This window comes from Gastrolobium bilobum, unplaced genomic scaffold, assembly GCF_033153095.1.
Source record: "Gastrolobium bilobum isolate Gb01-03AN ecotype WA unplaced genomic scaffold, APGP_CSIRO_Gbil_v1 utg34743, whole genome shotgun sequence".
NCBI lineage: Eukaryota > Viridiplantae > Streptophyta > Magnoliopsida > Fabales > Fabaceae > Gastrolobium > Gastrolobium bilobum.
In genome coordinates, this window is record NW_026897180.1 from 219876 (window position 1) to 242893 (window position 23018).

The following is a 23018-nucleotide window of genomic DNA, read 5'->3' on the forward strand; positions in this document are numbered from 1 at the left end:
AATATTAATATTTTTATTATAACTTTTTGGGATACTTCACCTGTACGCATTTATACCGCGAAGCAAAACCGCTATCTGCACTTTTCCTCATAAAATCGACTTTAAGCATTATTCGACTTTCTAAATATTTGTCTTACTATAATTATGTATAATCTTTATCAAATTCATACTCCGACATCGATAATCTTATTTAATTAATTATTTAACGGTGCGGGTTATTACATAGCTGACCACTTGATCCTTTATGCTATTCCAATTTTTCTTAAAGAAAAGAGCTGGAAATCCATCAATCCTCGATGCCTTATAAGGTTGCATATAAAAAATACACTGTCTTTCTTGCCATACAGTCTTGCTCTAAATCGAATATAGAAGGTCACATAATAGATGAATCCAACCATCTCATGTTCTCATTGTCTTCGGTGAAAAAGTTCTTGCAGAATGAGTGTATCATCTTTTTTAGGCCATTCGGGTTAGAAATCCATTGATTCTGGTCATTCATTAAGCGAGCTATCATGTTTGAATTTCTTCTAATGACAGTGTTCAAATAGTAGAACTTGGTGTTTCGGTCCTAGTCAACAATCCACTTATGCCTGAATTTCTGGAACCACAACAACTTCTCTTGTTCTAGAACTACCTGAAGCTCTTTTTGTAGCTCAATTTCAATGTTCTTCATGCAATGAGAGTCACCAGAAATGCGTTGGTTTTGAATCCTATCAATCTTCTTCGTAACCCTTTCGTTTTTCTTTTTAATGTCCTTGAAAACCTGTCTATTCGAGCATCGGATCTTTGAGATGAAGTGCTGCAGCATATAGGGAATCTTAAAGCTACTTTCCTAGTGAGAATTCATTAGGTTGGTAAAGCCATCGTGTTCGTACCAAGTAACAAGGAACCTAAATGGTTTTTTCTCCGGGAAGCATAATTAATTTCTAAGTTGACCCAAATCAGATTTTGATTAGACAGTATTCTTGGGAGATGCCATACCTTAGTATTGTTGAACTGAAGACGCCATTGCAGATTCGCTACAACTCTATCTAGCCGCTTGTAGACCCTGTGATGGTTGTTCCACTTAGGACCCTACCAAGTGAAAGACGATTCTGCAAACCCCAAATCTTCAAGCTCACACTCGCATTTAGCTGGGTTGGGAGGGGAGCCTCCAGCCTTCTCCACCACACTTGCCATCTCGTTGAAATCACCCCTCACTAACCAAGGTTCCTATGTGCTCCTGCTGAGGTTCCTCAATTCTTCCCAAAGACTATGACATTCGCTCTCGATTGGGCTCGCATATATAACAGTACACAAAAAGGATAAATTGATGGACAAAATGACTTTTATGCGAATCATCTGATGAGACTGTTCCCTAGGCTCCACTTGGCAATTCTGAGAATACCACATTAACAAAATTCCCCCTGAGAACCCACCAGCTTCTTTAACTTAGCACTTGTCAAATTTTAATATTTTCATTAGAACCTCGCAGCTCCTGCTATAAGTTCTTGGTTCCAGTAATATCACCATATACAATCTATGTTTTTCCACCAGTGATTTAAGGGTGCATCCAAGCTATTAGTGGATATATTTGTGTATGTAAGCAACCTGTAAGAACCTGCACCGTTAATTAAGGAAGTTAATTAATTAATTAAGTGAAATTAGGAAATAATTCTATAATTGACCCTAATAATTATTATGAGGCTTAAATAATTATGGTAAGTGAGTAATAATGCAAAGAGTTGTTTTTCGGACGAAAAGCGCAGATACCGGTTCTGTTACTCGGTATAAATGCGTACCGAAAAAATATCCCAAAAAATTATAATAAGTGCATGAATATTCCTAGAATAATATGTAGGACTGTGATTTCAAGATTCAAGTCAAAATATTGAGAACTGGTGCTAGAAACTGATACTGGCTATGAAAAGCACGTATCAGGAATGTGCTGCGAAAAATAAAATAAAAATATGATAATTCTTGTAAAATTGAGTAGGTTAAGAATTCTGAGTTTGGGATTAATACGCTAAGCGTAGCAATTACAGTTAATATTGTGTGTTTATTTGTTAAGTAACTATAAATATGCATGTTTGGCCCAAAACCCTAGGCATCTCAGTTTCTTCACGTTGAGGGGAGGCTGACCAGCTTCTCTTGGTACTGTTCCATGGCTTCTTCACCCATTTTGTGAGCTTTGTGATTCCTTTTCTTCCTTTTCTCTTCACTAAATACCTTGTGGTGAGTAAGAGTGAGCATTGGGAGTGTGTTGGTGACTTGTCTCTGAGTTGTAGAGGCTGTAGGTGAGGTGTGGGTGGGCTGAGTTGGTGTGAGCCTTTGTTCTTGCCATTGGAGGCTTCAAGTAGCCATCTTGGTGTAGAAAGGTCCAAGCTTGTGTGATATTTTCGTGGTTGAACAAAGTCAGAACTTTGGGAGCTTCTAGTGAGCTCCAAGAACATCTCCTTGCTCTGTTTTGAGCTTGTGGTATGATCATCACCCTTGTGCTTGAGTTTTATTTGTTTAAATGGAACCTTGATGCATGTTATGATCTAAAGTTGATAACTTGGGGTTGGGTAATGTTAAACACACCTTAATCACATGTTTAAGCTTCTGTATGCATGAAATGAACCACCTTTGATGGATATCTTTGCGAAATGCAGAAACTGCATTCTGTCGCGAAATATCCGGATATGAATATCCGGATATGGGGATCTGGATATCCGGATATTGATATCCGGATATTGGCAGAGAGATATCCGGATATTGATATCCGGATATGCCCTAGACATATATCCGGATATTCTGGGTTTTCGAAGAACAGTGGCTGCATTGTTCATACAAAAGGCTTGTATGGGTTTGTGGACCCTAGTATGATGATGAGGTACTTCTGTAATAATGAATTTAAGTTAGAATCAAGGGATTTAGGGCTTGTGGCTTTGTGGGAAGCCTTAAGACGTAAAACGTAAAAAGAAAAACGTAGTCTTTATGTTTATGCTTGAGCTATGTTTATTGATATGCTTGCTGGTCCTAAATCAGATTGTGATCTTGTTGTTTGTGGACTCTGAGGTATTGTGGACTCTTGGCTTGGATAGCTAGCTTGCAAGGTAAGCTTTCGTGTCATCGGTTTAGCCATTGTCTGTTCCACCATACTCCATGGGGGTATGGTTATACGCATGATGTGTTTTCATGTATTGTTTTGCTGAATGCTATTGAACTGTTAAGTGCAAATGCTATATGATATGTATGTGGTGTTCCGTCTAAACAGGAAGCCATGGGGTATTCCTGTGGGCGGGTACAGCAAGGGCTGGTACAACATGGGCTGGTACAGCATGAGCTGGTATTATGTGGATAATAGATGTATTCCTGCATTTCTCTGATTAGTAGAATAGTTATAACACACATAACATGAATATTTGTTGCATTGCACTGATTTTGGAACTGATATTGAATTACTGCTTTTAGAACTTATATTGCACATGTAAGTGAGCTTGAGGTGGAAGATCCTTGAGGACCCCTTGTCTTAATGAGATTTCTTATTTAGAGATCTCACCCCAGTTTGGGAGCGCTTATTTCAGGTTCAGGTAATATGGGGGCTGATGCCTCTAGCGGCAGGAGGCCAGAGCTTAGTTGATGATTATTGCTGCTTATTATGCTGACATGTTGGATGCTGGATATTCTGCTGATGCTATGTTTTTAGTTGCTTTTATTATGCTGCTGATGTTGAGACTTATGTTGGGCTTGATGCCTTATTTGGGTGAGCAAAGGGTTTGTCCATGCCACTTTATGTTGGCTCTTTGAGTTGAATTGTATAACTTAATAGGTTGTCCGGCCTACGGGTTGTAGTTCCGTGACAAGAGACATATTTATGATATTAATTAATGAGGTATTTCAGTTAGTTGTCTTTTACAATATTCATACAGGCGATGTTTTTATGGAAATAGTTAAGTAATCAACTTGGCTAAGTATAATGACGTCATAATTGAAAAGAAAAAGATATTCTGCATTTTTATATTAAGCGTGGCTTAATACGATGACATGATAACAAACCAGATATATACGGGGTGTTACACAACCAAAGTAAGAGCATTTTAAAATCAAATTCATTCATGTTTTATAACTTAAAAAGAAAGAAAGATTTTATTTATGAATTAAATTTATTGTCAAATTCAGCGATTCCAAACTAACCTTAAAAATAAAAACATTCATATTTAATAAATTAATAATAAGTTGGTCTACTAAATTTAATTCGCATTAGCTTTCGGGTTTTATATATGGAAAAAGTGTTTATCCTTTTAAATGACAAAAAAAATATCCTTTCACTCTTATAAAGAAGTGGGACCCACACCTTTATTTTTTTGTCAACTCTCTCCTTCTTTATCTATCTCTTTTTCTCTCTTAAAATGACACAACTTTACATCCTTTATTCAAGATCTTATCAAATCTTTGTTGAATATTTTTAAGGAAATTTTTTCATTATATAAAAAAGGGAAAGATTTGAAGGATTAGATTAAAGATATGATTAGAGATTCTAGTGAAGATTTCATTGAAGATATGCTGAAAATTAGAAGATATGGTTTTCATCCCTATTAAAAGTCATCTCTTGGAAACTCAAAACACAATTCGACATAGGCAACAATATTCAGAGGAGGAGACTCACGCTGGAGATCAGTATTCCGGAGAACTTGAAGATTGAAGACCATTGATCTTTCTTCTTCATCTTTTTCTTTTCTTTCTTTGTTATGAATTCTTTTATTATTTTAATTTGTTAAAGCCAGATATGTCTGGCTAGTTTTCTTTTTGTAGTTGGGATCATGGACACCCAATGTGAATTCTTTATATTTTCTGTATTGTTTTTATAAGTTAATTAGTTAGTTTGTTTTATTCTGCCTGTGTTAATTTTTCCATATCCTTATTAGAACTGATCACTATAATTATAGGACTTCGAGGGTTAGGGCTCACAATAGACATATTGGGATTTTAATCTAGACAAGGGTATAATAACAATTTGTGCATGACCCAGATATATGCTTACATAGATTGCAGACTTTTAATTCATTCGCTTAATGCTTAATTCAAAAGGGATTACTAGGACACTAGGATTCTAATTGGGTTAAAGGGTTGAAATACTAAGACATTAAGGTTCAGCTATTTTATAAGAAAATAATGAATTGTCTGAGCAAACCAATTAGTTAATTATAAAATACAATATAGGAATATAAGGGAGGATCGGAGGTGAAATGCATCCTGGCTACAATCTTTTTACAATTTTTCATAACTCATACTTTCTTGACGTTCTTGATAATTCTTGCATGCTTTTAAATATTATTGTTTTTAAAACTGTTTTTAAAATTACAACAATCAATCACTTTCACAATCAAACCAATTTTCTTTTCCAACTTAAGGGGAATAGTTAAGTTAATACTTGGTGCATTAATATTCGAGGGAACGATCTTTACTTATCACTTTTATTACGTGAAACGAACGGTATACTTGCCAAAAACTTGTTACAATCAAATTTAAACCGATCAAAGGGGTTCATATCACATCCATGACCCTAACTACAAAAGAAAACGAGCCAACATAATTGGTTTAAACACAATAAAGAAATAAAAAGAAGAAAAAGTCATGAAGAAAAAGAAGAGAAAGAATAAATGTTCATGATATTAACGTTAGAGGTTGACTCATCTACGAAAGTACATATTTTCTTTTCCTAGAAAATATACCTTTTATGTAAAATTAAAAACACCAATATACCCTCAATGTTTTGAATATTTATTAAAAAAAATATTTATAGAATATTACTTGATCTTGATCTGATTGATATTTAATTATATCTAACTAATATTTGATTATATGAAAACTCATATATATATTTTTTGGATACAATGTTGAGAATTGAACACATAACCTAATACAAACTACCCAAATCCCTTACCATTAATCAATCCTACTGACTTTGAAAAACTCATATTTGATTTGACTTTAATTACCTCATTCTTGAATTATAGTTAATTTATTCAATTCAATGCATTTTTTAATGATACACATTTGATATTAATTAGTTGCGTTATTGTCTCTTTATTTCTATTATTATTTATTATTACTTTTGTAACAACCAATTAATTATACGTTACAATTATGGTTTCCACTAATGGAGTTTGACTTGGTAAAAAAGTCGAATATCAAGATTCATTTTATTGTGTAATAAGGGGTTCGATTTTTTTTTTTTTTTTAAAAACACTTTTTTTTTCATTTAACGTTCTATTGGTACAATTCTTAAACCATAAACATTAATTAGAAGAAGAATACTTTTTTTCACAGCTCATATAAAACACAGAATACCCTATCACCAAGAAAAAAAAAAAGGAACAACATATATCTGTGTGTCTAGAATCAAGCTTCATATTTTCAACTCCTATTCTTCTAATCTTATTTCTTGCCATCACCATGAAGAATAAGGAGCAACAAGAAAGCACACGTGCATCATCATCATATATGAAGCTCTTCAATACTAAACTCTATTTGCTCAACTTCTTCTCCCATGTTCTAGTCTTTGGTTGTGGTTTACTCACTGGTATTACTACCTTCTATTTCATTCTCACCAACTCTTCCCTCAACTTTCAAATCCAACAATTCCCTGTCCCATCCATTGAACCTTTGTCTCACTCTCAAATCTCATCCAACAATTCAATGTTAAATAACAAGACAAAACTTTCCTCACAGACCAATCAAAAAAGAGTGGTCACCAACTTCACCAAAAATAAAAATGGGTTCAGGGAGTTTTTGGAGCCTCCCATGGCTATGCATGATATGAGTGAGGAAGAGTTGCTTTGGAGAGCCTCCATGGTTCCCAAAATTCATAAACTCCCATTCGAACAGACACCAAAGGTTGCATTTTTGTTCTTGACAAAAGGTCCTGTGTTCTTGGCACCACTGTGGGAGAGATTCTTCAAAGGAAATGAAGGATTGTTTTCTGTCTATGTTCATTCTCACCCTTCTTTCAACGAGACAGTGCCTGAAGCCTCTATGTTTCATGCCCGTAGAGTCCCCAGCAAGGTCAGTGTATTCTTCTATTTTTCATATTCATTTTTGATGCTTTAGGAATTGGGCTGTTAAAGCAAACATGCCAGTATACTTTAATGCTATTTTTTTTGGCAAAAATATTACCTAAATATCAGTTTTCCGAAACATTTCACCAAAACAAGACCTGCCACAACCAGCACAGCAGCACCTTTTGGTCATTTACCTAGACGGCTGTGAAATTGTGCTTTGCTTCATCTTTGTTCAAAAACAGAGAGAAAGTCAATGATTTTTGGTGAAGAAAGAGAATCCCATATTATCAAAATATAAGGAAATGTCTTTAATGCAAATTAGTCTGTATCCAAAAGAATTAAAGAATTTTGAAAAGGCCAAAAAGGGACCAAAAAAAAAGAGAGCAGAAATGTAGGTAAAAGGGTAGAACTGTGACCAAAATGACACTGTTCATTAAATTTTTTATCTAAATGTCATGCAAACAGTGTTATTTCTCAATCTGTCACATGGGCAAATTCGCTACCCGGTGTAGCGAACTCGGTTTGTTGACGTGTCACATTTCTAGTGGACACCAAGTTCGTTACACAGGATAGTGAACTCCATACTTATTTTCTTTTTTAACTTGGTACTTGTTATCCACTTTAAATGTGACACGTCAGCAAACCGAGTTCGCTACACACCAAGTTCGTTACACAGGATAGTGAACTCCATACTTATTTTCTTTTTTAACTTGGTACTTGTTATCCACTTTAAATGTGACACGTCAGCAAACTGAGTTCGCTACACTGGATAGCGAACTTGTCCCCGTGACAGATTGAAAAATAACACTGTTTGTGTGACATTTAGATAAAAAACTTAGTGAAGAGTTACATTTTAATCGGTGTTCCTAAAAGGGTATTTGTGGCAAATGGAAGATGGTTGGATGTGCAATTGGCAGCTTGCTAACTATCCAATTCAAACCGCTATGCCTCACATGGATTTTGGAGATTTTCTCGCTATGAAAGCTACAAAACAACACAGTTTTCATCACAAAACAGCCTTTGCAACTTCAAAAAATGGCTATTTGCAATGTTTTAATGTGTTATAAATCACTTACCGGTTTCTGGTCCCTACACTTTAAAAGGTGTAGTTTTTATTTTTTATTTTATATATATATATATTAGTGCAGTTTTAAAATTGCATTTAACAAGAGCCGCTAATTGACTTAGCGGGTCTTGTCCTCCGTTAACTACACTCAAAGCATGATTATGATTAAACAAGACACAGAGAGCATCCCAACGAATCTACTGACATAACATTTTGATAGAGTTTCATGAATGTGGCAATAATGTAATTTTTTGGCCCCAAAAAAATGGTATTTTGATCATTGTCCCTTTCTTTAATTTCACTCCTTTATGCAGCTTCAAGAATATTCTATTCTTCATTTCCCAAACTCACTTTCCCATATACACCCAAATCCCAATCAAACTTTTCGTAATTCATTTCTTAATTTACTCTGTCTCTCGTGTCAAAAGAATATAAAGACAAAATTACATGCCACACTTTGCTATTTATTTTTGTTTATGTAGAAAACATATATTAATTTGAAAAACCTTTCAGCATGCATTATATATATATATATATATATGAGTTTGATTTTCTCATGTTGCATGAGAATTCAATTCTCATGTTGTGACTCAACTAGTGGTGGGCCCCACATTTATTAAAAAGAGAAAAAGAAAAAAGAAAGCTTTGCACACAAATCGAAGGGTCACAACATGAGAATTGAATTCTCATGCAACATGAGAAAATATTTTTCCATATATATATATATATATATATATATATATATATATATATATATATATATATAGGCATGATTCTTTGACACCAGTATTAAATTTTAAAATTTGACAACAAATCTTATCTGTTGATTTCTGCCAATCAACGATTATTATTTATTAGAAATCAAACTTATTAATTAATATTAATTTCCAAAAATGATGTTGATTGGCGGAAATCAAATATTAGGATTTGGTGTCAAATTTCAAAATTTGACACCGATGTCAAAAAATTGTATCTCATATATATTAATTTATCCGCAATACTAAGAGCGTTCATTGATTTGTTATTTGAAGGAGCCTAAATACAAAAAAAAAAGATTTTAATTGGCTAATTTTTTAATAATTTAGCATACAATACAACAATGTCAACTAAAGAATTGTTGCTACAACGTGAGCAACTTATTAAGTATTATCTTCTTAGTGGTGTAATCATAGAATTGTGCATGCCATACGGCCCCAACTTATGTAGTACTGACACTTCAAAAAATTAGAAGTGTAATATTTGATACTCCGACACGTTTCGATACGGTGTTTGACATGCGGTCAATATTCTTGATATGTTGACCATTTTGACAAGCGAATTTAACCATGATCGACACGGTCAAATGACATTTCGTAAAAAAATTATAATTTTTTTAAAATTAAATATATTAATAAAATTATAATTTTAAAAAAAATTAAAAACATTTAATAAAAAGTTAAAATAAAACTTCGAACAGGACCCTAAACCATACATTTCGACCTTCGCGTTGCTATCTCTTTCTTCTTCCTTCGTGTTCTTCGCTTGGCTCTCTAACTCTCTTCTTTGTTGTTGCTGCTCTGCTTGGCTGTCTCTTCTTCTTTTGTCGCCGCTCCTCTAGTCTGTCTTCTGCCATCTATTTGGTCTCTTCGTTGTCGCTTCTTCATTGTCCTTGCCGGTAAGTGCTTTGATCTTGTACTGTCTATGTGACAGCGATGTCTAGCCAAGGGCTAGTGGATCAATATAGGATCTTGTGCTCTCTCTAGATACCTATGAATTATGTATCTTATGAGTAGCAAATCACTATAAAGTCTCTACCCAGAAGGCGCCAATGTACTGTCTATGTGACAGAGATGTCTAGCCAAGAGCTAGTGGGTCAATATAAGATATTGTGCTCTCTAGATACCTATGAATTAGGTATCTTGGGAGTAGCAAATCAGTGTACACGATTATGAGGCCTTAGCCAAAAAGAGGGGTGTGTGTGCACATAGTGATTGCGTAATAATAATAGCAGAGAGATATTAGTTTATACATGTGGTCTTTATCTCTTATTTATAGTGTTTATCTTATGGTTTGAATCATTTGGGCCTATTTTTCCCGGCCCAGCCTTCTGCCTGTGCATTATTTAACTACAGATCCTTTTTTGGGCCTTACAAGTATATGGGTCTTATACGGGTCTATGACAAATCTCTCTTTCTCTCATCCCTTTTTCAGTGATGACCCATAATTTATGGTGTTCGATTTCTGTTTATTTCTTCTTTGATTTTTTTTGGTTAAATTGATGAGTATTATTAGTTCAATCACATTTTTTTAAATTATTAATTATTAAATGAAATATACACTATATAAATTTAAAATATTATTCAATATTAAAATGTGTCTCAACGTGTCGAAATAAATTTTTTAAAATTGACGTGTGAAAGTGTCATAAAGTATCGTGTCACGTGTAAGTGCTACATATGCCCCAACAAGTGTCACTGCCCAAATTTAACACATTTATTTTCTTGGACACGAACCCATTCTCTATTAATGACCAAATTACACTTCTTTTTAGAAATTTTTGTCAGAGGAACATATAAGGTCCAGATAATTCTTAATCTAATTTTGTATGCTGACATGCAGGTAGTAAGGTGGGGTAAGAATAGCATGATAGAGGCAGAGAGACGTCTACTGGCCAATGCATTGCTTGATTTCTCAAACCAACGTTTTGTACTACTCTCAGAGTCATACATTCCTCTGTTTAATTTCTCAACTATCTACACTTACTTAATGAACTCAACAAAGACCTTTGTGGAGGCTCATGATCAACCAGGTAGAGTGGGGCGTGACAGATACAACCCCAAAATGATGCCACAAATTAAGCTTTCCCTGTAACACCCTCTCTTGTAGGCCTCCAAGAGAGTTGTTTGCTAAGCGGAATTAGAGTTCTTTAATAGTATTTTAGAGACTGAAAAAATTTCGCTTTTACATTGCCAATTAAAACTAAAGAGGGGATCTGGTTAATTACAAAAATCAGAGTACACAAAATTTCTTAAACTTATTAAAAATATAAATTTCCTGATAGACCTTTCTGTCTTTAAAATTCGTATAAAATCCAGTTCAACGATTCAAAAATATATTCTTTATAATCTCGAAACTAGACATCTGGGGCTTCACGTTCATATAAAATAATAGTGAGTTGGAGTTCGTTTGCCCCTCGAAACATAACTCGCAAAATAAGAGAGAAAATAGTGAAAATATCACAAATGTCCTGGCTGGTAAAATTCATAATAAATCGATCTTTCATAATTTCTTTGCAAGGTTTATATATAATGAAACTAGACACCTGGGGCTACGCGGGCATATAAATTATAAGAAAATCGGAGGTCCGTATCCCCAGTACGACAACTTACAAAGTGCTCGCAAAGACTTTTCAAAACTCAGCATTTAGATAACATGTCAAAATCCTTTTCGCAAACGTTTCAACATCTGTTTCCAAAATACTTGCTGGTCATAAAATCGTAATGCAATAATAAAATCATAGTTCACAGTAATACAAGCTTCTCAATTTCATACAGTCATCCATAAAATATCACATCAATAGCAGCATGCCCAAACAGTAGAAGCCAACATCAAATATCCAAGTCCTCAAAAGCTTTTACGTCCTCCTGCCATTTTGTAAAAATAGCAGCCCCAAAGGGGTGAGAGAAAATCCCAGTAGTGTGGCAACAAAACCATAATGCAACAATATTAACTAGGCACAAAATCATAAATAGTCACTTCAAACATTTAATCCTTTTCATCATATATCATAACGCGTATATAACGCCCTTTTTCCTTTACGCTCATAGCACCGTCGTGCGCGTAGCATCACAGTGGGTATTCCTAATGGCTCCCATGAAGGTGAATCCCACTGTGGAACCTATGCGGACTGAAGCCAAGTGTCCCCTCTCCTGGTACCAGGCATGCCTATATGATGCATGCTCAGTCACATGTCCTCAATACAAATATATATATATATATATATATATATATATATATATATATATATATATCCAAGATGTCATGAATCAAGTATACATGCCATGTTATGCAATCGCACCCAACAGAAAAATGTATTATGATGTAAAATGCATGCATATATCATATCATCCTTTCATATTCTTACCATTGGCTCATCATCATCATAACATACATAGAACAAATGTGAGCAACACATCACAATTCCATACACTAGCCAATAGTCACATTAGGTAATACCGCCTACACGTACCTTGGGTCCAAGCAATAATCAACAGCACCAAAATTCCGCTCACTCAATAAGAATTATGTGCACCTAAAATACATGTGTGACAAATCAGAATTGGATCCATGCCATTCCTATAATTCACCAACAATTTTCATGCTTCTCATTTTTATTCTGTGATCGGTTTCCCATAGCTCCTACTCTAGAGTACTTTCTTACTTAAGTTAATATACCAATTGTCCTTAATTGACAGAATCTAAACTAGTTACCCACGCATGTAAATTCGGTTTCCAGCACCATCAATTAAGGACCCAAAATATTTATTCGAATATCATTACTTGCGTGACTTATGTAAGATTTAACAAACTCTTCAGACGCTGTCCCCTAAGTTTTAGCATGCATAAGTTTATTAAATTCATTTCTAATACAGCAACCGGTCTAGCAAAAATAGAGGAGACATCTTCCAAGTTTATTAAATTAATTTCAGAGGCCTTAAACACTAAATTATATTCTGCCCATTTCTAGGTTCCTAGCATGATTCATTTATATAGCAATTTTCACATGACATAGAGGGCAGTAGAAGGCTTCAACGTGCTGCCCTTAAAGTTCTTAGTACATACAATTTTAATCATTTTTCTTAGTCCAAGGAATCAGCTTTACAATAGAACAAAGAGCTAGTCGCATGCTCACAAATTCAGTTTTGGTCTTATGTATATAAAATCCTAGGCTGTTCTAAAAAGAGAATCCAAGGGAGCAAGTAATCAAAATAAAATGTTCTCTAATTCTTGCAATTTTCTCGGTTCCCAAGGTTCCACAACTAGATAAATTTTCTGATTGATAGCTTAGACCTTCATATGTTAGCAGCGATAATTCCAAGTTTACGAAAATTCTGTTTTGGCTTATATGAATCAATTCCAATGCTGTTCAAAGAGGGGCAGAATAATGGGAAGAATGACAAAACAAAAGAAACCTTATTCCTATAAAGCTTACGGTTGAGTGGGCAAAAAAATATCATTAGCAAACTGTAAAAACATTTTTAGCATAACACGGTTCCACCAAGTTTCAAGACCCAAGGACCGATTTAACAACATTAAGGGGCTGTACTTCAAGCTTCAAAGTTTGAGTCTTTAAGTTTTGTATTCATCAATAGCCAATGGTTCACGGCTGTACAGCAGGTAGAAAAGATTGACAAAAAGGTTATCTCCCTAATTCACACATATGAAGGCCGACTAAGGAGGTAGACACAAGAAGATTGTTTTTCGGTTGTACCTTAAGGTATACGACCAACACCTCTCAATGGATTGCAGAAACAGCACCAACTCCATGGCAACACCTCTGTCTCTCCCCATGTCAAGGAATTACAACAGAAACAGAATAAGAAACAATTCACTCTTACATCTCATGCGTTGAGACCAAAAACAAGGAAGGTAGGAGAAGGCTCACTTGTTCGTGCATGTAACGGATGGTAGTGCCGAACTCAGAGTGGCGATTTTTTTTTTAGTAAGAACCGTGCCTGCAGCTGCATGCAAGAGAAATGCTCCACCCAAGCCAAAGCTGTGTATGAGGAACTAGAACCGAGAGGACACATTACTCCCTTGGCGAAAGGGTTCAGCCGAACAGTGAGAGGTGGAAAAGTTGCTAAGTTACTTCATGGTTTTCTTATGGTGTTCACGTTTTTGAGGGAGTGCAGAGAAAGAGGTTGCACGCAGGTTTTGAGATGTCTCTCATGGAGACTTACGGTGGTGAGTGAGACCATAAAGGAAACTAATTGTAATCTGAATCAAGAATGACAATCTTATTTCTTGAACGGTTTTTTGGTCTACGCAGGGGGGTAAGAAGGATGAATTTAGCTGAGTTTGATTAAGGAGGATTAAGGAGAAGGGATCAGCTTACTCCCCCTTTCAATTTGCGCATGTAAGAATTGAGGTTGGCCAAAAACGTGAATAAGGAGGAGGAACAGTACTGGACCACAATTCTGAATCAAAGACTAACACTTCAAATCGGTTTTCTCACTACATGCGCATAAGGGATGAATAATTTTGATGATGGCTGCCATTGGCCAATCGGATCACATGCAAGGGATTACTTTCAATTTATTGGCTGCATGGGGCGGCAAGGTGAATTTCTTTGGACACTCAAACAAGTAATTTAAAATTTCCTTTTTTATTTTTTATTTTTTTATTTTCTCCTACTACCAGCGCATGAGAAGGAATATAAAGTGTGAGGCTCACTAAATAATTAAGGCTGGACATAATCCCCTTATTTATTGTTTCATGTGCCCTTAATTTATTAACTACAATATTTACATATTGTAATACCATTAGCTCTATATTTTTAACTAGAGTTCCCAATTCTTAAGACATATATATTTTCTCAACCATAACTCAATGAATGTAATTTTTCGTAAACCAATTTTTAATCCTGCTCGAGCTATGCATACATAGTTCGAATCCAAATAGATCCTGTAATTCTAATTGTAGTTTACTCATTGTCTCCTATTTATATGGGATGTTACACTCTCCCCAACTCGTTTTGAAGTTTGTCCCCAAACTTCATCTTACCTTTCCAAAATCTACCTAAATCTAATGGTTAACACCATTACTCCAAGCCATACAGTTTATTGCATTCAGACAGTCACTTATAAGAGCCATCAAACATCTCAGAGTATTACCAGCAGGCTTGTACTTTACCTGATCAGTATAGCGTATAGATATAACACAATCTTATTCATACGGAAGGAAAAAGAGAAAAGAAAAAAAAAATCTTTCTAGGTTCAACCATGATACGAGTGATTTCCTAAGTTCTTTTTAAACATCAACTAATATCGTAACACACAAGTTGAATGAAACAGGCAAAATCTTATTAAACCAAGAAACTCCAGCTAAAGAAAAAAAACTGTAATAGAGCTCAGGGTGTTAGTGCATAATTAATAGACAACTACACAAATCCATTTGCAAAACACTTCTTTACTTTATAAACTTTAACAATTAATACTAGTGTAGGTATATAGGATTAAACTTTTATTCACCCAATTCCAAAATTATAACCTATGTAGCAAAACATGACATTAAGTAGAGGGCTTCACAAAATTTCTATATTATCACTAATCCCCTGACGTCACCCTACACTACTACTCCCTGGTCATAAATTTTAATGTTTCCAAATAAAATGTAATTATCAAGTCAATGGCCTATATCACAGTTCCTTAGAATGTAGAGTTATATTTAACCATGAGTGATATTACTTCCTATTACCTGAGCAAGTATAAGGCTAATTAATTAGGATGTCCAACTATAATTGTTTCGTCTTTGTAATATACGCGTTACGACTTCCTAGAAGTGCCATCACTCCTATATAATTCCTTATCTATGATAATGGTTCAGTTCACTTGCTAAACCATCACACATTTGCCTCATATTCAGACTTCTACATCAATCACCTTACTAAATACAGTCACAAACATAATTCGGTATATTTATGAGCCTTCAGGAATTCAATTTAATAAAATAGAACACATCTCATTCCCATTTTCAAACAAACGGAGTCTTCATAAAATCACAAAACTTTTATCCTACTTTACAGACGTATCATGTTAAGTGGTACCCCTCATACAGCTCGTCAAAACACCCATATGAGGAAACTTCCTCGAGCTTTCCGCTGTCCTAGGTACCATAGATGTAATTGACTCCACTGATCAGAGGATCCATTAACGATGATATGACTTTTGAATCATTGACACATGTTACACTCTCGAAACAGCTACCAAACATAACCCACCAAAACAGACCAAGCTTTCATAGATCAAGTTCATATTAATCACACTTAAAGTTCCTAGCTGTCATTAAATTAGCATTCAAGGGACAAGTAATATTTTACGGTACTAGTACCCATGCCTGAACAACATCAAATTCAGAATTCCTCAAACAATTGACTAATCACATCCACACACGCAACAATACATCCATCCGATGAGAACATTTCAAAAATAATAATAATAACATTTCATGATGTATTCAAACCATTTCGGAATAAATATCCAACTTTTAAACATGAGGTTTACAGCAGCATATTTAATTCACAGGTTGGATATCGTTTCGATTAAACAGTAATTAAACAAAAATCATAGTGTTCAAGTTAAATTCAACTTTTACCTGATGCACTCAGTTTTTTATATATGAGGCGTTCATGGGACCATGCAGACATAACAAAAAAAATATATATAATAATTCTAAGTGATACTAGCTCGAATGGCTTACACAAAATGATTATCAGTTCTTAACAAACATGTGCAGAAGGTAAGGAAGGTTCACATGAATTTATATCTAGAATTCGGACATACATGCAAATTAATCAAGTTAATGATTCATCCAAAATTTAACCTAGAATAATAGAACTATAGACCCACTGTTTTTCCGTTTATCGTTCAATCAAATCATGAAATGGATAAATGCAATTTAAGGGTCAATACTTATAGCAGCTAAATATGTATAGGGGATTCAGATACCATGTAGTTCAACTAGAAGATAATGAACATCACTAGTAATTTGGGTTATGGCATAAACAAAATGCACAAAAATAATTTTGAACAACTTATACGTCAGGCACAGAGTGTTTGATCAAAACATACTTCCTTTCAATTTACTTTAGCTGACCAAGGAAAATCAAATGTATTTTAGACACCAATTTAACAATGTATACCCGAAACAATTAAATCAATAACCAAGTACAATGCTCTGCTCAACAAGTTCATCTCTAAGTCACTCAACAAGAAAGTAGAATCATGTAGTGTTAAGGAATTTTTCCAGTGACCAAGTGTTTGACAATTTAAATGTAAATATCCCTCAGAAATAGGGAATCAAATTAATGTTATAATGTTCATAAAATAAACCAAACTAAATTCCTAGGTACCCGTAGACATCAGATTTCCGAACCCACAATTTAATAAAACCAACAGGTATGAGCTAATAACAGTCAAAACTTATAAACAGATAAATTTCACTATCTCTATTTATTTCCATTTTATCCATAATGCATATTATCCATACCCATACACGATTTAACAACATTATAGTACCCAGTTAGAACCTCCTGACACTTACTCGAACATTAATTTTAGCAAGGTGTCAATTAATCAACATAATAAAACAAGTCAAACAATGTGTAGCCCCATGTAGTCACAATTTACCTGTTCAGACTACTATATTTTAACTTCAATTCAGATAACCTTTCTTTAATTATGCATTCAATTCCAATATATTGTAAAAACTAAACTGATAAATTCAAGCAATCACCTCATACGACCTGTTGTTATAGTCAGAGACAATAATTTATACGCAAGTCTAAAAGTGGTCAAAATCACACAAGGCAATCCAATACGTACGAGGTAAAATGAAAAGTATCACTCACGAGAAGAACACAAAGATAGGAGTCAAATACCCTACTCTACACATCACCACTTTGTTTAACAGCTTCTTTCTCAAGAATGATGTCTAGTGCCAATTCACCATTTAGAAGATTTGTAACGACAGCAGACCCACATGTCTACGTCTTGCTTAGTTCCAACTTCTACTTTCTAAGGTATCAACTCGATCTACTTAAATAAGTGATCTATCACTACCTAAGTTTGTCTACATACAGTTTTTAGGTCAAATAACAAGTCCTTCATAAGGCTAGATAACTACATCAATTGTCATGGGTATATCACTGCTACCCTTACTCAATTATGAGACCCAACATGATTAGTGAAAAAGAATAATAGTTTCTAATACCCAGCTATACGCTACAATCACAGCACCCAAGAAAAGTCATAAATCAGAAAAGTAATTATGTAACAGCAATCATTATATAAAAAAATAACTTACTATCATCCACGGCTTAGAATATCACAAAAATCTTCACATCAAACATATATAGATATAAAACCCTACTCATAATTCATAGAAAACAGAATCATTAATTAAAGTAGCAATTCACTATTTCAAACACAGTGCTCAGACACATGCATACCCAGTGACAACCATGATTGTGCACACACGACTTGCGCGACAGTGAGTTGATCAGGCTCACCACCTAGCAAGTGAATGGGCACAGCCATGCTTAACACCGTGTACTACCAGTATCATTACACCTCCACCTATAAGGCACTTTCAATCATTAACTCATTCACAGCTATATCCAATCAGCAACAATTCAGCGAAAATATACCAACAGCCAATAAATTCAAACAACAACCATCCAACAACCAAGCACAAACAGCAAGCATTTCATCAATACAAGCACCTTGAATCAAAACTGCTCTGATACCAATTAGTGTAACACCCTCTCTTGTAGGCCTCCAAGAGAGTTGTTTGCTATGCGGAATTAGAGTTCTTTAATAGTATTTTAGAGACTGAAAATTTTTTCCTTTTACATTGCCAATTAAAACTAAAGAGGGGATCTGGTTAATTACAAAAATCAGAGTACACAAAATTTCTTAAACTTATTAAAAATATAAATTTCCTGATAGACCTTTCTGTCTTTAAAAGTTGTATAAAATCCAGTTCAACGATTCAAAAATATATTCTTTGTAATCTGGAAACTAGACATCTGGGGCTTCACGTTCATATAAAATAATAGTGAGTTGGAGTTCGTTTGCCCCTCGAAACATAACTCGCAAAATAAGAGAGAAAATAGTGAAAATATCACAAATGTCCTGGCTGGTAAAATTCATAATAAATCGATCTTTCATAATTTCTTTGCAAGGTTTATATATAATGAAACTAGACACCTGGGGCTACGCGGGCATATAAATTATAAGAAAATCAGAGGTCCGTAGCCCCAGTACGACAACTTATCGCAAAGACTTTTCAAAACTCAGCATTTAGATAACATGTCAAAATCCTTTTCGCAAACGTTTCAACATCTGTTTCCAAAATACTTGCTGGTCATAAAATCGTAATGCAATAATAAAATCATAGTTCACAGTAATACAAGCTTCTCAATTTCATACAGTCATCCATAAAATATCACATCAATAGCAGCATGCCCAAACAGTAGAAGCCAACATCAAATATCCAAGTCCTCAAAAGCTTTTACGTCCTCCTGCCATTTTGTAAAAATAGCAGCCCCAAAGGGGTGAGAGAAAATCCCAGTAGTGTGGCAACAAAACCATAATGCAACAATATTAACTAGGCACAAAATCATAAATAGTCACTTCAAACATTTAATCCTTTTCATCATATATCATAACGCGTATATAGTGCCCTTTTTCCTTTACGCTCATAGCACCATCGTGCGCGTAGCATCACAGTGGGTATTCCTAATGGCTCCCATGAAGGTGAATCCCACTGTGGAACCTATGCGGACTGAAGCCAAGTGTCCCCTCTCCTGGTACCAGGCATGCCTATATGATGCATGCTCAGTCACATGTCCTCAATACAAATATATATATATATATATTCAAGATGTCATGAATCAAGTATACATGCCATGTTATGCAATCGCACCCAACAGAAAAATGTATTATGATGTAAAATGCATGCATATATCATATCATCCTTTCATATTCTTACCATTGGCTCATCATCATCATAACATACATAGAACAAATGTGAGCAACACATCACAATTCCATACACTAGCCAATAGTCACATTAGGTAATACCGCCTACACGTACCTTGGGTCCAAGCAATAATCAACAGCACCAAAATTCCGCTCACTCAATAAGAATTATGTGCACCTAAAATACATGTGTGACAAATCAGAATTGGATCCATGCCATTCCTATAATTCACCAACAATTTTCATGCTTATCATTTTTATTCTGTGATCGGTTTCCCATAGCTCCTACTCTAGAGTACTTTCTTACTTAAGTTAATATACCAATTGTCCTTAATTGACAGAATCTAAACTAGTTACCCACGCATGTAAATTCGGTTTCCAACACCATCAATTAAGGACCCAAAATATTTATTCGAATATCATTACTTGCGTGACTTATGTAAGATTTAACAAACTCTTCAGACGCTGTCCCCTAAGTTTTAGCATGCATAAGTTTATTAAATTCATTTCTAATACAGCAACCGGTCTAGCAAAAATAGAGGAGACATCTTCCAAGTTTATTAAATTAATTTCAGAGGCCTTAAACACTAAATTATATTCTGCCCATTTCTAGGTTCCTAGCATGATTCATTTATATAGCAATTTTCACATGACATAGAGGGCAGTAGAAGGCTTCAACGTGCTGCCCTTAAAGTTCTTAGTACATACAATTTTAATCATTTTTCTTAGTCCAAGGAATCAGCTTTACAATAGAACAAAGAGCTAGTCGCATGCTCACAAATTCAGTTTTGGTCTTATGTATATAAAATCCTAGGCTGTTCTAAAAAGAGAATCCAAGGGAGCAAGTAATCAAAATAAAATGTTCTCTAATTCTTGCAATTTTCTCGGTTCCCAAGGTTCCACAACTAGATAAATTTTCTGATTGATAGTTTAGACCTTCATATGTTAGCAGCGATAATTCCAAGTTTACGAAAATTCTGTTTTGGCTTATATGAATCAATTCCAATGCTATTCAAAGAGGGGCAGAATAATGGGAAGAATGACAAAACAAAAGAAACCTTCTTCCTATAAAGCTTACGGTTGAGTGGGCAAAAAAATATCATTAGCAAACTGTAAAAACATTTTTAGCATAACACGGTTCCACCAAGTTTCAAGACCCAAGGACCGATTTAACAACATTAAGGGGCTGTACTTCAAGCTTCAAAGTTTGAGTCTTTAAGTTTTGTATTCATCAATAGCCAATGGTTCACGGCTGTACAGCAGGTAGAAAAGATTGACAAAAAGGTTAGCCGACTAAGGAGGTAGACACAAGAAGATTGTTTTTCGGTTGTACCTTAAGGTATACGACCAACACCTCTCAATGGATTGCAGAAACAGCACCAACTCCATGGCAACACCTCTGTCTCTCCCCATGTCAAGGAATTACAACAGAAACAGAATAAGAAACAATTCACTCTTACATCTCATGCGTTGAGACCAAAAACAAGGAAGGTAGGAGAAGGCTCACTTGTTCGTGCATGTAACGGATGGTAGTGCCGAACTCAGAGTGGCGATTTTTTTTTTTTAGTAAGAACCGTGCCTGCAGCTGCATGCAAGAGAAATGCTCCACCCAAGCCAAAGCTGTGTATGAGGAACTAGAACCGAGAGGACACATTACTCCCTTGGCGAAAGGGTTCAGCCGAACAGTGAGAGGTGGAAAAGTTGCTAAGTTACTTCATGGTTTTCTTATGGTGTTCATGTTTTTGAGGGAGTGCAGAGAAAGAGGTTGCACGCAGGTTTTGAGATGTCTCTCATGGAGACTTACGGTGGTGAGTGAGACCATAAAGGAAACTAATTGTAATCTGAATCAAGAATGACAATCCTATTTCTTGAACGGTTCTTTGGTCTACGCAGGGGGGGTAAGAAGGATGAATTTAGCTGAGTTTGATTAAAGAGGATTAAGGAGAAGGGATCAGCTTACTCCCCCTTTCAATTTGCGCATGTAAGAATTGAGGTTGGCCAAAAACGTGAATAAGGAGGAGGAACAGTACTGGACCACAATTCTGAATCAAAGACTAACACTTCAAATCGGTTTTCTCACTCCATGCGCATAAGGGATGAATAATTTTGATGATGGCTGCCATTGGCCAATCGGATCACATGCAAGGGATTACTTTCAATTTATTGGCTGCATGGGGCGACAAGGTGAATTTCTTTGGACACTCAAACAAGTAATTTAAAATTTCCTTTTTTATTTTTTATTTTTTTATTTTCTCCTACTACCAGCGCATGAGAAGGAATATAAAGTGTGAGGCTCACTAAATAATTAAGGCTGGACATAATCCCCTTATTTATTGTTTCATGTGCCCTTAATTTATTAACTACAATATTTACATATTGTAATACCATTAGCTCTATATTTTTAACTAGAGTTCCCAATTCTTAAGACATATATATTTTCTCAACCATAACTCAATGAATGTAATTTTTCGTAAACCAACTTTTAATCCCACTCGAGCTATGCATACATAGTTCGAATCCAAATAGATCCTGTAATTCTAATTGTAGTTTACTCATTGTCTCCTATTTATATGGGATGTTACACTCCCAGTGGAGGAAAGGTTCCCAATGGTTTCAAATAGACCGTACCATTGCCATTGAAATGGTGTCTAACCAGAAATATTTCCTAGTGTTCATGAAGTATTGCGCTAATGAATGCTTTAGTGATGAGCACTACTTGCCCACATTGATTAATATCAAATTCCGGAAGAGGAACTGTAACAGGACCTTGACATGGGTTGATTAGTCAGTAGTTGGACCTCACCCATCAAGGTATAATAGACAAGATGTGACTATTGATTTTTTGAAGAGGCTAAGGCATGGAAGCTCATGTGAGTACAATGGACACATCACCAATATTTGTCACTTGTTTGCAAGAAAATTCTCGCCTCATGCTTTGGATAGACTGCTGAGAATTGCTCCCAAGATAATGCAGATCAATTGATTTGTCTTTGCAAATGGTTCACAAGGGGTCACTAAAATAATGTGTGAATTTCGAGTTTAGGATCCGTGAGGGTCTACGAGTTCTGTTCAATATGAAAGCCAAAGTAGACCTAACATGAGAATTAATGTCTTATATAGCTCTTTAAGGTAAATTTTGTTTTTGCATCAATATCTTTTATAGAGAATGAGACTGAATTACAAAAA

The 23018-nt window shown here is 35.0% G+C and overlaps 1 pseudogene; it reads left to right on the forward strand.

The window, feature by feature from the left end:
* The first annotated feature begins 6420 nt into the window (after nt 1-6420).
* On the forward strand, nt 6421-22815 carry LOC133304712 (glycosyltransferase BC10-like; annotated as a pseudogene).
* Nucleotides 22816-23018: the final 203 nt, after the last annotated feature.